The sequence below is a fragment of the Pinus tabuliformis genome, chromosome 1_1, assembly GCF_031772625.1.
Source record: "Pinus tabuliformis cultivar Carrire ecotype Pingquan chromosome 1_1, CPIR1, whole genome shotgun sequence".
NCBI lineage: Eukaryota > Viridiplantae > Streptophyta > Pinopsida > Pinales > Pinaceae > Pinus > Pinus tabuliformis.
In genome coordinates this window covers 296,087,091-296,101,432 of record NC_142297.1, presented here as the reverse complement: position 1 = coordinate 296,101,432, position 14,342 = coordinate 296,087,091, and positions in this window count along the sequence as shown.

The window sequence follows — 14,342 nt, the reverse complement described above, 5'->3', positions numbered from 1 at the left end:
AAGTATGACAAACAGGCTCATTTTTCTCTCTTTTCCCCCACCATTTCTAGCAAGTACCTCTTTATTTTTGACAAGCTTGAGGAGGATAACATTTGCTTGATTATAAGCTCATCCTTCGGATGAGTCCAACTTAGTTTAAATTCGAACCCTAAGAAGGAGTGGTTCGTTCCTGTTTGTAATTGAACAGGTCCTTTACTGTGAAATTTTAACGAGTCCAGTATAGGAGAAACTCGGCGTTTTTCAATTTTAGAGAGTGAAAAAACTTAAGAAGACTCCAGGGTTGACCTTTTTCGTAAATTTGTGTCTCCCAAGCCCGAAAAAGTATAAAATAATACTTAAGAGAACCGCTTGATCTTTTACGACCAAGGAGTACTTTTCGTTATTATTGCCCTTGACCCGAAAAAGTAAAAAAACAATCAATGACACGTCGTTTTATAACCAATATCGAATTTGAAACGACAAAATTCCGGCAATCTTTTCATGTTTTTACAGTCGGAAAAGAGCTGTAAGTGGACCGTCTTTTAATTCCGTTTTAACGAGTTTAAAAGAAACACTCGACAATCTTTTCATATTTTTAGGAGTCAGAAAAGAGCTTAAAGATGACTCTACATGTTTTTCTGTTGAAAATGATAGATTTCGCCTGAATAATCCTTTATTCTGCACAAAAACACAAACATTACTCATACCTGTTTGAAATGGATAAAAAAGTCGCAAAATACCTTTTCAAAGTGAAACATAAACAAATTTACGATTTATTTACTCAAAAAACTTATAAAAAGGGTCTTTGTCAATTCATTTTTATCGTTTGAGTTTGGGTGAGAAAATAGTGCTTTTGCTCAGAAAAATTCCCATGAAGATTTTGGAAAATCCAACCGTCGGAATCGAGCGCCATCTTCTTCAGGTAATCCACATCATTCTACTCTTCATTTTTAACCGTTTAATTTTTTGTTTTAGTCCTTTATTTTCATTTTTGGGAGGGTTTTTAGGCGCAAAACCCGCGCGCGGGGGCCCACAGGTTTACCATTGCGGGCCTGCGGACCCCGAATTTTTCTCCATTGGGAAAAAGCTCGGGGTCCGCACCTTCCGTATAGACAAAGTGCGGTCCCACGCACTGTGTCTAACCCGGAGGGTGCGTACCCTGACGCAAGGGTTTTGAACCCAAAAATTCTCAAAAATGGACCAATCAAAATATTTTCTAGCAATTTAATTAATCTTTATACTTGATGCAGAGAGTACAGCATGCTAGATTGGCGTGAACGAGAGCATGAGGACGTGGATGCTGCCGCATGGAATCATCGGCCTTCACTTGATGCTTTGAGGGCGTGCGGATTGTACAAATTCTGGGCCATTCCTGGCATGAGGGCTCAAGTGGATTTCTTACAGTGGCTAGTTGACAGATGGAGCATACAAGACCAGTGTTTCTTCATTGGCGGAAACCAGCTCAAAATCGAGCCGGCGGACATATATTTCTTGACTGGTTTGCCTAAGAGAGGCGAAGACTTGACTCTGCACGGGACTAGGCCAGGTGGCCAGTCTGTTGATAGCCTCCAGCTAGAGTACTGCAACAGCCAGGCTAGAGACAAAGGGATAGACATAAAGACAATATCCCGTCCTGAGCTCATGGTGATTGCATTCACTGTCATCAGACTTTGCAGAGCTGCCGCATTACATATTGCCACCGAATCCCAGATGCGTATGGCAGTTGATTGCTTTCGAGGCACTATCTTCAACTGGTGCGATGCCGTGTTGGCCAATGTGAAAGGCCAACTCACCAGGGCCAAGAATGGACGACTAAGGACCTTTGGCTATGGGGCTTTGGTCATGAGCTTTGGCCTGAAGAGGGTTCCTATGCTGATCCCACAGCACCTTACTGTTGGAGCTGAGCTTCCTCGAGAGCCCAAGCTGATGCGATGGGTCGCAGTCATGGCCCGTCACCTCGACGAGAGGACAGAGGTTGCTCGCTTCAAACTTGAGTATTTCCAATGGTTGGAAAACCAGGTCTTTTCCATTCAGGATTTCCCTTACGCTGGGATAGATTTTCGTGGTTGCCCAGACATGGTTCTTCCACCAGGAGTGCAGTGGGATGAGTCAGGTAAAATCCTTTCCAACATTTTTCCTATTTTAAAATTTTTTTGTTATTTTTCAATCGTCTCAAAACTAATAGTAAAAATTTCAAATGCAGATGGGGGTCCACAACGACCAGCTGCTCTCCGGACTTTCGAGAGGAGGCAACCAGTTACACCCGCGCTAGCCCCACAGGACGAGTCAGCAGAGGTTTTTGCCAAGTTGGAGGGTCATCTCGAGCGCTTGACAGGAGATATACCTGAGACCACTATAGACGACATTCCTCGTCGACTTCAGCGCTATGTGATTGGAGTACCGGGACCTTTTAGGAGGTTCTTTTGTAAGGTGGCCCGTGGAGTGGTTTCTTATAGAGATCATCACCAGTGATAGGATGATCACCTATTGTGGGCACATGTGACATTTTTGTTTTTTGTACTTATCATTTTTGCCGATCATAAGTGTTTTTCAACCTATGATCGAAGACGATGTATTTTTTGACACACTCCTATATATATATATATATATATCACTATTACCGGCTTATCTTGTAAATCATGTTATGGAATGATTTTAAATTTACATGTATGATTATTGCAAATGTCTATTTAACATTCGAGAAGCAATTGCATCTGTTAATGTATTTAAAGACCTTGGAATATGCTGATATTCAATGTAATCAAATTCACGTCCCAAGAGACGCACTCTCAAAAATAATCTTAATAACACTGGATTTCTAATGGCATACATTCTATTAAGCTGTAATACAACGAGTTCAGAATCTAACCTCACTATCAAACTCCGAATTCCAAATGAAATAGATTCAGATAATAGCTCAATCACTGCACTATATTCGGCAATGTTGTTCGTTGTTTGACCGAGGCTTACCCCATGCATAGATACTAACTCATCAGAGGGCGAATAGATAACCCAAGCTGCAGAAGAGATGTTCCGTGTATTACGACAAGCACCATCAGCGAAACCAATGTATGTTTGGAGAGGCATCGACATCTGCAATATCAAGAGTAAAACCAAGATAAGCAGGAATAATGACGAAAAAACACTCTCTAAGCTAAGCACACTGTTTAAAATAAAACACATCAGCTAGAAAGAAAAACTATCCTAACTAAAAATCTTCATACCCATTCTTTTAAGCATAATACCTCTTCAAGTAAAGGCCATTTCTGGGTTTACCCAAAGAGTCCCCATCAAAGTCTACCAATTCATAAGCACCTTTGGCTAGCTTTCGCTTGACAACATAGGGACCATGCCACATAGGAACGAATTTTCCAGCGCCTAATTTATCATTAGCTTGATCATAAACTAAGACTAGATCTCCTTCCGAAAAATTACGAGGGGTCACATTTCGATCATACTGAGCTTTCATGCGTTTTACGTGAGTCTCGATCGCCAATGCAGAATCACGTCGATTCTCATCTAATTGAGCCAAGTATAACAAACGCTTTTCCTCTTCAAAAGTGGCTGGAAGTAACTCGATGGCCATTTGCAGTGACGGGATTTCGTATTCAATGGGTAACATGGCTTCCAAACCATAGACTAGTTGGAAAGGAGTGAACCCTGTTGATGTTTTTACTGAAGTTCGATACGCCCAAAGCGCTGAAAATAGCATGTTGTGCCAATTCGACAGATGAATCCCAATGATTCGTCGGATCATGATAACTAAAACTTTGTTGATGGACTCAACCAGACCATTCGCTTGTGGATAATAAGGGGTTGAACTATCATGACGTAAACCAAGATGGCCTGTAAGTTCGGTCATCATAACGTTTCGAAAATGACACCCATGATCAGTGATTATCACTTGCGGGACACCAAACCTAGCAATTATATAATTGAACACGAAAATTGCAGTTGTCTTGCCGTCTGCTTTGAATGTAGGCATCGTCTCGGCCCACTTAGTAAAATAATCTACCGCAAGGATGATATACGCATGCCCCCGACCGAGTGAGGGTTACATGTAATAAAATCGATACCCCATTTGGCAAAAGGACCAACGACAATTATAGGGTGGAGAGGAGCTGGTGGAGCGCACATCTTACGAGCAAAAATCTGGCAGTTGTGGCATTTTCGGACCGCCATAATACAATCTTTAAATAAAGACGGCCAGAAGTAGCCAGTGCGCAATATCTTTTGGGCTGTGGCATACCCAGACATATGACCGCCACACGCTCCAGAGTGACAGTCATTTAGAACCCTTTCAGCTTCCTCGTGTGTTAAGCAACGTCGAAAAATAGAGTCCGCCCCATGGCGATAAAGAGTATCTCCAATAATCCTGAATTGTTGGGACTGGAATCGGATTTTCCAACGTTCTGACCTTGAAATTTTTGGCCGAAAGGATTGGGTCTGGAGATAAACAATGATATCCCCATACCACAAATCTAAAGTGCTGATTAGAAACAAGGATTCGTCCGCAATGGGCTCCTCCGCCACAGTTTTCATGTCAGCACGCGGGAAGTCACACATTAACTCCGGAAAAGCTAAAGATTTCTTAGACTTAGATTTTTCAAATTCCAAGTCGTGCAGGATAACGATCCATTTAGAGTACTTGCCCCCTAACAATTGCTTGGTCAAAATGTAGATCATAGGGTTGCAATCCGAAATTACCGTAGTTTTACGTAGTAGAATGTAGTGACGAAAATGTTGGACAGCTTGCACAGCTGCCAATGCCAATTTCTCCACATGTGAGTATTTTAGCTCAGTTGGATTTAGCGTGCGACTGAGGTAATATATCACATGTTCCGTTGCGAATTCATCTTCCTGAACTAAGACCATTCCAATGGTGGAATGAGAGGTGGCGAGATACAAGAAGTAATCCTGGTTGTAATTGCGAGGATGCAACAACGGTGCATGGGTCAACGCGTGCTTGAGTGCATCAAAAGATTTCTGAGCTCTCTCATCCCAATAGAATTGAGTGTTTTGCTTCAACAACCGGGTAAAACCCTTTGTAACCTCCGCGTAGTTAGGAATGAATCCTCGTAAAAAGTTTGTTTTCCCCTGCAAACTTTGGAGTTGGCGAAGACTCGAAGGAGGAGGTAATTTGATGATAGCTTCGACCTTCGAGGGATCAACACGAATGTCGGCTTTCGAAACTACAAATCCCAGCAATCGACCTGTTTCTATACAGAAAACACATTTGTGTGGGTTCAACTGAATCCGATAATGCCTACACCTCATAAAGATTGCTCGTAAATGGACGAGGTGGTAAGCTCGATGTAAGGAATGAGCAGGCAAATCATCGAGATACGGTTGCACAATGTGCTTGATGTCATGAAACGCATAAGATATCGCCCTTTGAAAAGTTGCTCCGGCATTCTTAAGCCCAAAAGGTAATTTGCAATAAGCAAATGTCCCCCATAGACAAATGAAAGCCGTTTTTGGTTGATCGGCAGGTAGAATGTTGATTTGATTGTATCCGGAAAAACCGTCCATAAAGGAAAATATTTCGCTGCCAACACAATCATCAATGATTTGATCGATATAGGGGGTTGGGTAATTGTCCTTTGGACATGCTCGATTAATGTCCCTATAGTCGATGCATATTCTTATTGTTCCCTGCTTTTTGTTAACCGGAACAATATTCGATACCCAATCCGTTAACGGGATCGGATAAATGAAACCTGCTTTCAACAATTTTTCAACTTCTGCTTTAATTGCAGCAGCTTTTCATGGGTGAATCTGACGCAAACTTTGCCCGACGGGTTTAGCGTCCGGGTAAGTCTTGATCTCAACAATTCTGGGCTTAACCGAAATGTCAATAGGAATAGTTCAAGAGATGTTTCCCAAATTTAACTCTGAATCGGGATGTTTCAATGGATTCTGAGGTTCCTTGACATATTCAGTTGTAAAAATTGATAAGAAATCATTTTCAAAATGATCATCCTCAAGTAAAAACGAAGATCTGTGATGGAGATCTTCCCAAGGTAAATCATCTACACATAGGATTTCACGAATTTGCTCATCAGAGTGAACAAGTTCAGAAAACGTGGTTAAATCCGAGGTTGATGTGAAAAGTGATTCCTCACGGACCACATTCATTAAGTCATTTTTGGTTGAACACGGGTCAGCAAAAGACTGCACGACTTCATAGGCAATTTCATATGGACTCAAAGGCATGGAATTGCCAAATGAGTCTATCTCAGATTCAGAAGGGACGATCCAAGGATCATCATAAACAATGGTGTTTGATGTAATCATATGAATAGTTGCGAATGAAGATGATGCGTTGATTGGAGGAAAATAAAAAGTTCCCAGTAAACTGACATCTTTAACTAGTCCTACTCCAACATCCTTATATGGGATAGTTGTTTTACCAACATGCTGAATACTCTCCGAAGAGGCTGGGTCAGATGAAAAGTAAGCCAGCTAGTCTATTGTTACAATCTTTCCATTGTGTGGAAACTTTATTACTCAAAAGACCGATGAAACGACCGCTGTCATAGCGTAAGACCAACTTCGACCCAAGAGAAGGTTGTAATCTACAGGGGTATCAACCACCTCCACATCTAGACTAACGGTTTTTCCTTCAACCCCTATAGGAAAATCCTCTAAAATGCCAAAAGGATGAAACCCACGGCCATCAAAGGCCTTTAGAATTGTGGGGGATTGATTTAGTGAAGGAGAACCAAGCGATCTCCAACATTGTACCGACATAATACACGTTGAGGCTCCATCATCAATTACAGTCCGATGAATAGGCCGGTTTTTTACTATCACTGGAATCTGGAAAGCCATTTGATGAGGCAAACGCGGTGTACTATTTTCTAGATAGAAAATTATTAGGTTCGGGTCCTGAGCATCAACAGCTCCTATAACCGACAAAAGTAATTTACGTTGTGCTGGGCATGATTGCAGCACTTCCAAAGCTGACATTGCCGAGGGTGAAACAGCTAAATCCTCAACAATGTTATAATTCTGAGCCGCTCTCGCATGTGGATTGAAAGCTGACTTTCGAAGAATACCCTTGGCGGGCAGTTTGATTACCAAGTCTGGATTAGGTTTCTCGATCTGTAGTGGATCGGAACCGGGAGCTGAGGTTGATGGATTAGAATGAGAAGATTCTGCTTCTTTACCATCAACAGGACTCTTACTACCATAATCTTGCGATCGAGTCGCAATCTTAACATGGGACATCATCAGTATGGGTTCTTCATTGGTACTCGAGGATGAACCTATCATCTTACTGTCTTGAGCCGGAAAAGGATCCTTCAAAACAGCAGGAGTTTGGGAACCCTTGACAATTTTCGCAACCTCTGCACGATGAGGGCAGTCTCTTGTAAAATGTTCATCGTCACAAATGAGACAAGGATAACGAGGTTTGTGCTTTTCGTCATTGGATTCCGCCTTTTCAGGTTTCTCCTTTGAACTTTTGTCTGTTTTATTCTTCTTCTTTCCTTTCTTCTTCCCACCGGATTTTGATTTGGCTGTAGATGACTCTACAACGTGAATATCGGCGGAAATCTCTGCAGAAGAATCTCCTGTTGGGGAATCAGGCAAGGTTATGATAGGGGAAGAATTCTTGGAAGACTTCTTCTTACTTTTAGTGTTAACCGTACCGATCATACCATCAGCGACATGAGATCCCGAAGGAGCTGCAGCGATTTGATTTTGCTTGGGAAGATCGGGGATTTTTTCGTGTAACGTACCTGACTGAGTATAGAACAAGTCAAGGTACTGTGCTTGAGCAATCACTTCCTCCTCAGTAACAACTCCGGCTTTAGCAACATCTTCAGTGATCTTTGGCAACAAAGATTTTACAAACCACTCGGCCAAGATCTGATCCGGAATAAATACCTTCACTAAACGTCGTGGACGTCTCCACTCGTGAATATGATCTGAAATGTAAGTGGATGTCGATTGTTTTAGCGAAGTTAACAATTCCATGACATTGTCATATCTGACTGGCAACTGAAAATGAGTTAAAAACGAGGTAGCTAACTGACTAAAATTATAAAAAGTGCCTCGCAGTAACTCAATGTACCACTTGGCCGCGAGACCAATTAGAGTGCGCTGGAAAAGTCGAAGACGGATCGAATCATTTGTAATGGAGCTAGACACACACCAGAGGTGGTAGGTCATCACATGGTTCGACGGGTCCTCTCCTGATTTACCTTCGAACTTGGGAATGTCACTGGGCAACTTATTCGGCATTGGCGTCCAAAACGGAAGATAATTAATGGGATCGTTCGTTAGGCGCGACAAGTCAGGCAAGTCCAAAGTTGCGATAAACAGTAACTACTGATTAGGGTCCCTAAAACTCTGGGTCTTGAGACTAGTCCCAGGAGGAGGATATCCAGGATAACTAGGAATAGGAATCGCGTTCGGGATATTGTATCCTCCCGGAAAACCAGGATTAACCGGACCGTACTGGGGTTGTTGAGGTTGTTGATAAGTGTACCCAAGGTATGGTTGATACTGATAAATTGGCTGCTAGACAGCAGGACCGAATTGGTACTGTCCCTGGTACGGTTGATAGGTGAATTGTGGTTGACTTGTGACAACCATACTTAAACCAGGTTGTCCTACAGGCATCTGAACCGAAGTTTGAATCGTAGATCCAGACGGTGGTAAAGATGTCTGAGGAGTAGATGCAGGAACAGTAGAAACCAGAGCTGTCGATACTCCAGAAGTAGGTGGGGTAGATTGAATAGATGTAGTGGCAGTTGTAGCAGTCGTTTGAGGCGGAGTACGAGGTGTACTAGGCCCAGGTTGAGAAACTACCGAAAGTACAGAAGTTTGAATGTTAGACTAGACTGGTTGTGGGGTGTACCAGAAACTAGGGGTTGTCCAGTTTGAGATGACAACTGTACACTTGGCTGCAACACCTGTTGGGTTTGTGATGGATCCCACACTATATTCATTCCGGGGTACTGACCCGTAACAGGTTGAGAATACTGAGGACCATAACCGGGTTGAGGGTAGGATTGATAATTGAAAGGTACATTTCCCGTTCCTTGAACATACGTTTGACCTTGGGATGGTTGGAAACCTTGGTTCGAGTATTGACCTTGGGGTTGATACCCTTGAGGCACATACTGATACTAGGGTTGACCTTGAGGTATAAATTGATACTGAGGTTGACCTTGGGGTACATATTGAGTCTGGGGTTGACCTTGAGGAATGTACTGTCCCGTAGGTATGTATTGTCCTTGAGGTTGCCCCCTAGATGCAAATTGTGTACCTTGAGGTTGCCCCCCAGGCATTAATTGAGGCTGCCCCCCAGGCGGTAACTGGCCACCTTGAGGTTGAGGGTTGGGAATAGAACCTGACATCATAAGAATGTCTTCTACGCTCAACGGCTTTGTACTATTGCTTCAAGTTAATAACCTTTGTTCAATGGGTTGAGTAGATGCTCCCAAAAAAGTACCAGAAAGAAACTGATAACCAGAGGGAACAAAAGGACCGCCGTACAAAAAGGATTCAGGCGATTGAGTAAACATGGACGACTGTCCTGCCATATTGATGGGAGTGTAAAAACCTCTAGGTGTTGGGTGATAAGGAGCACGAGGTGGTGAAAAACTTAACCCTGAGTTTTCTAAATAATTAGTCAAAGAAAGATACCAAGAACTACTCCTAGGTGGACTGTAAAAAATTGATTCACGCTCCCTTAGTTCAATAACAGGTTGATTTTCAGGGATAGGGATGCCTACTTCTTCTTCTTCTAGAGCAAGTTCTTCAATAGAAATAAGTCCAGAAGGAAGATCTTGAGTGATTACTCTTTCTACCCTAGGTGAACCAGGACCACTAAAAGTTGGAGAAACAAACCCCGATGTCGGAGTAGCAGCAAATTCACTTTCAGGCTCGGATATTTCAGGTTCTTCACCTATATCACTAGTAGATGAAAAGCTACCAACGATTTCGGAGACAGACACTGACTGTGGATTATATTCTGCCACTGGCGTTTGAAACTCAGGATGTACTATCAAATAAGATTCTCCTTCTTCCGGTGACCCAAATCTACTGTCTCTAGGAGTTACGAAGACATTTAAGCCTTCAAGCTGGCTTGGTACTTCCTCAGGAGGTTGGCCCCGAAGTCTACGAGACTTCCTCAGTAACTCAGCCACGTTTACAATCTCAGGAGACTGGCCCCGAAGTCTACGGGACTGTCTTGGTAATTCAGCCACAGTTAAAAACTTTTAACTACTTCACACGCAAACAAAGTAAAATCTCAATAAAAAGCACCTAAGGTCTCTAAAGAACCAAACAAATTTGAATCAAACGCCTAAAGAATATAGGAGATCAAACACACACAAACAGTAACTTTCCGGACCGAAAACACTAGTTGGTGATGAAATCCAACGTCGCAGAGTTCAGTACAGAAATGGCGGTTGGAACAGCTACCCCGGCAACCTGCTTAATGGATAGACTGGCACAAGTTCCTCCACTTAACCGTCTCGAGTGAAGTGAACCCCCCAGAAAATCCAAGTGAGTCTAGCCGACGTCTGCTCCAAGTACAGTGGGATCTTCCCACCACTGTCACCTCAAGAAGAGTCCTAAAGAATATGGCCACTAAGGTTACCAACTGAGACAAATACACCTGGGGGAACAGTCTACGATCCGATACGCACGCAAGGGCAGAGTAGCAAGCTCAATCCCCTTGAAGGCTCCTTGACATAATCCAAGGTTTACCAACAAGTGACCCCAGGCTCCTCGACAATGGTTAATCCGAGGTTTACCGTTTTTAATACGTGAATATCTGGCGTCGTTCCCAATGAGGAAGGATTGATTCCCACACTGGTTCGGACACAATCTCGTGCTTCTCCTTTAAGAGGAGCTTTCCCAGAGCATAAATGCAACAATTGGATTTCTTCCCTACCATAAGATACAACTACTTGTTTGTTTTTACTGTCTTGGAGAGTTAATTACTCTCCTACTCCAAGACACTAGCCTAAGCTAAGTTGGTGTATCAGAGCCCTAGAAATAAAAATGTTACTAGGTGAATTTTACTTTAAGCGTTAATTTTAGTGGTTTTTGTTTAAGTCCAAAGGTGCAGAGATGAAACACGTGGTATGAAGACTCGACTCAAAATCACTAAAAATGCACCTAAGATGATCTAAACAATCTGTTTCTCTTCGATGAACTTCTAAACTAAGAAAGAGTTTGAGAATGCAAAAACTTTGTAAACACAAATCTTTGCCAATTAAACAAATTAAAAGAAGAGCTTTTCCTTTCCAAAGCACTCAAAACGAGACAACTAATTACTTCACAAAAATTTCCCTTTTTCGTTTCAAAGCACTCAATCACTACAAAAAACAAACTTTTTCCAAAAGAGATTTTTTATATATTTTTTGCAAAACACTCAAAACTAATGAAAATGATTAACTTTGAGATCTACAAACTATAAAAACCTATTTGAAGTCAAAGCCTACTAAAAGTCTTTTTTAAGGATGTTTTACTCAGCTAGATGCAAGCTAAGGACTAATTCATGCAGAATCACAAATCAGTCAAGAACAACCAATTTTGTTTTCTTTTTGAAAATGAAAATCCAAACTTTCAAATACAAGCTTTTCGAAGTTTTGAAATGAGAAAATACAAAGCAGATTCCTCAACAATGGGAGATTTCATACATGGTCAGACTCATAAGAAGGCTAGTAGACACTAAGGTGATCTGAAGCCCCTACAGCTTCTAAGCTCAGAGCCACTACACAACCAAAATGAAAAAACAAACCCAACAAGCAAAACTCCTAGGAATTTCACCTAAAACCCTAACACTAGTGAAATTAAACCAAGGAAAGTTTTTGATAGGGTACACGCAGGTCTGGGCAATGCCTAAAACCTATAAACAAATTCTAAACTGATAAAAAAGAGAAAAATTTAAAATTTCTCAAAATTTTGACAGGGTACGCAGGCAGCCTGTTTGCACAGGTGCGTTCACGCTCTGTGCACAAAGCAAAAGCGCGTACAGGTACGCACTGTGCTTAACTCAGAGGGTGCGTACTTCTCCCAAAACTATGAAAAATAAAAACTAACTCAAAATTAACTAAATCCACCCAATCCCACAATCATCAAGTCAAAAACAGAAACAAAAAATAGTTTCTCTGGTCAAAGTAAAAACAAGGAAAACAATCAAGTCCCCAGTGGAGTTGCCATTTTGTCACAGGAATAAGTCGATCTTGCGGACAAGATAGACCTTCCTAGAATCTAAAGAAGACCTAATGACAAGCAAACCAACCAGACACTACCTTTCTCTAAATATTCTTTAATAAACAATAGCAAACAAGTGTTTTTAGGGCCTGCCTTAGGTCCAACGCTAGCTTGTGGATGCCCTCACTCCTTTGATCCAAATAAGCTCATTTTCACGAATCTGCAAACACAAACAAGGCAAACAAATTAAATAGCACCTGAAAAGCCAATTGCATAAAACATATTTAACATGAAAGTCAAGGAGTCCATGAAACAAATAACATAAGATACTTGTTGAGAAAAATGAGTTTGATTGTATTAATTCAAAAGAAGAAGAACCTTACAACCTTTGCCTTGACGCTGTACAAGCTCCTCCCAGGGTCCAGCAAGAAGTCTCCTCTACTTTGACAAGTTTCACTCACTTCCCAATAAAACCAAAAAGGTATGTGATCTCTCCTCTTTAGGCTTAACTAGGAAGTCTTGATTTCACCAGCATTTACCCTCAAAAATGTTCAGCTTCTAACCTCTCCAGCAACCAGCCCAATGCCTGTATTTATAGTGCAATGGAGGGAGGTTACTAGGTGTTGTTGGGAAAAGTATCCAATACGGAATGACCCTATCCCACTCTAAGGGTGATAGTACCTCAGCAACAATCAAAGCAAAGCTATTCGAGATTACTTCTTTATGAGATGTAAGAGAGGGGAGAAAGAGATCCACTAACCGTTGTCTTCCGCTAATGATTGATCCAATCTTCTCTCTTTGCTGCTTTCTCCCAGCTCCTTGCTCTTTCACTAGCCCAGCTACACCAAGATCCTGCAAAATGGCAAGAGAGGGAAACTACAAGAAGCATACATTCATAATTGATTCAAGGATTAGAATAAATCAAATACACAAGTATAACAATACACCATTGAGACACATGCATATAGAAGAACCTCAAATGCTTTATTAATGGAAGAAGTAAAGTTCAGGAAGTAATACAACCATAAAAGGCCCAATCCAGCATCACCTCCCAGCAGAAAGAAATCTCCTCTTCACCTCCTTCAAGCAAATCACCCAATAGTTCTATACTCAAACCAACAGCACTTCCTTACATTCACCAGATTCCAGCCTCCATAGACCTCATGAGAGAGCTCTATATATAGGAGTTTTGGAGAAAGGATGAGTCAGCTTGTAGCTGGCATGAAGCTGACTAGTGTCCTCTCCCACTTCAGTTATTCTTCAGTTCTTGAGTCCACTTGGAGGTTCTTGCTTCCACTTGGAGATCTAGACCCTCTTACTCATCACAAGGCGAATTCCCTGATCCAAGTGTCATTTTGGAAGCTTCCTGGGCATTGACACCTTGAGGAATGACTGTGCCACTTGGCAAAACTCGCCCAGCACAGGTAGCCTTCTTTGCAGTTAACATTCAGTGCAGGTACACAGTGGAGCAGTTGACATTCAGCGCAGATGCTCAGTGGAGCAGTTGACATGATCCAGAATTAGCCTGTTTTTGAGTGTTTTCAGGTGGAGAACTGATATTTAGTGTTGTGGTTTGCTGACCTTGTTCCTCTAGGGGTAGGAACAACATGTTTAGGGACTTTGGATCCCTTAGATTATTGACATTTCATGCTTCATGCTGTAAGGCACAAAAATGTCTATAACAGTTGCCCCCTAAAGTATGAGGTCGTTTATTGGGTGAAATGCTTTATCAGGAGGATCCGAAGTTCATTCAATCGCTGAGAGGTGACCTGTAATAAAATACAATACAATACATTATTTTTCATTCTGCTTTCATGATCTAGCTGAGGCGGGCATTCCCATGCCCAGCTTTATAAATTCATTTTGGTACATAGAATAGACGATCGTCTGATGGTAGACTGATAATTCTCTGCTGAAATTATCATCCTTTGAGTAGGATGATCATCTGCTGCAATGATGTACATATCAATTGTCTTTATATTTCCTGAATATATATCGCAGCCCGGATGGATGAAACTAGATTCGGGGTCTTCAAACTCGTTCGATCTTCATTCTAAGTACAAGTCGATCCATGTGAGAATTGCGCTGAAGTTGAACATGGAAAGACATCGCTTGATTACCGGTCAATAATGTAAATCATTAACAAGCGCGAGAGGAATCACCGATAATGATAATGACCC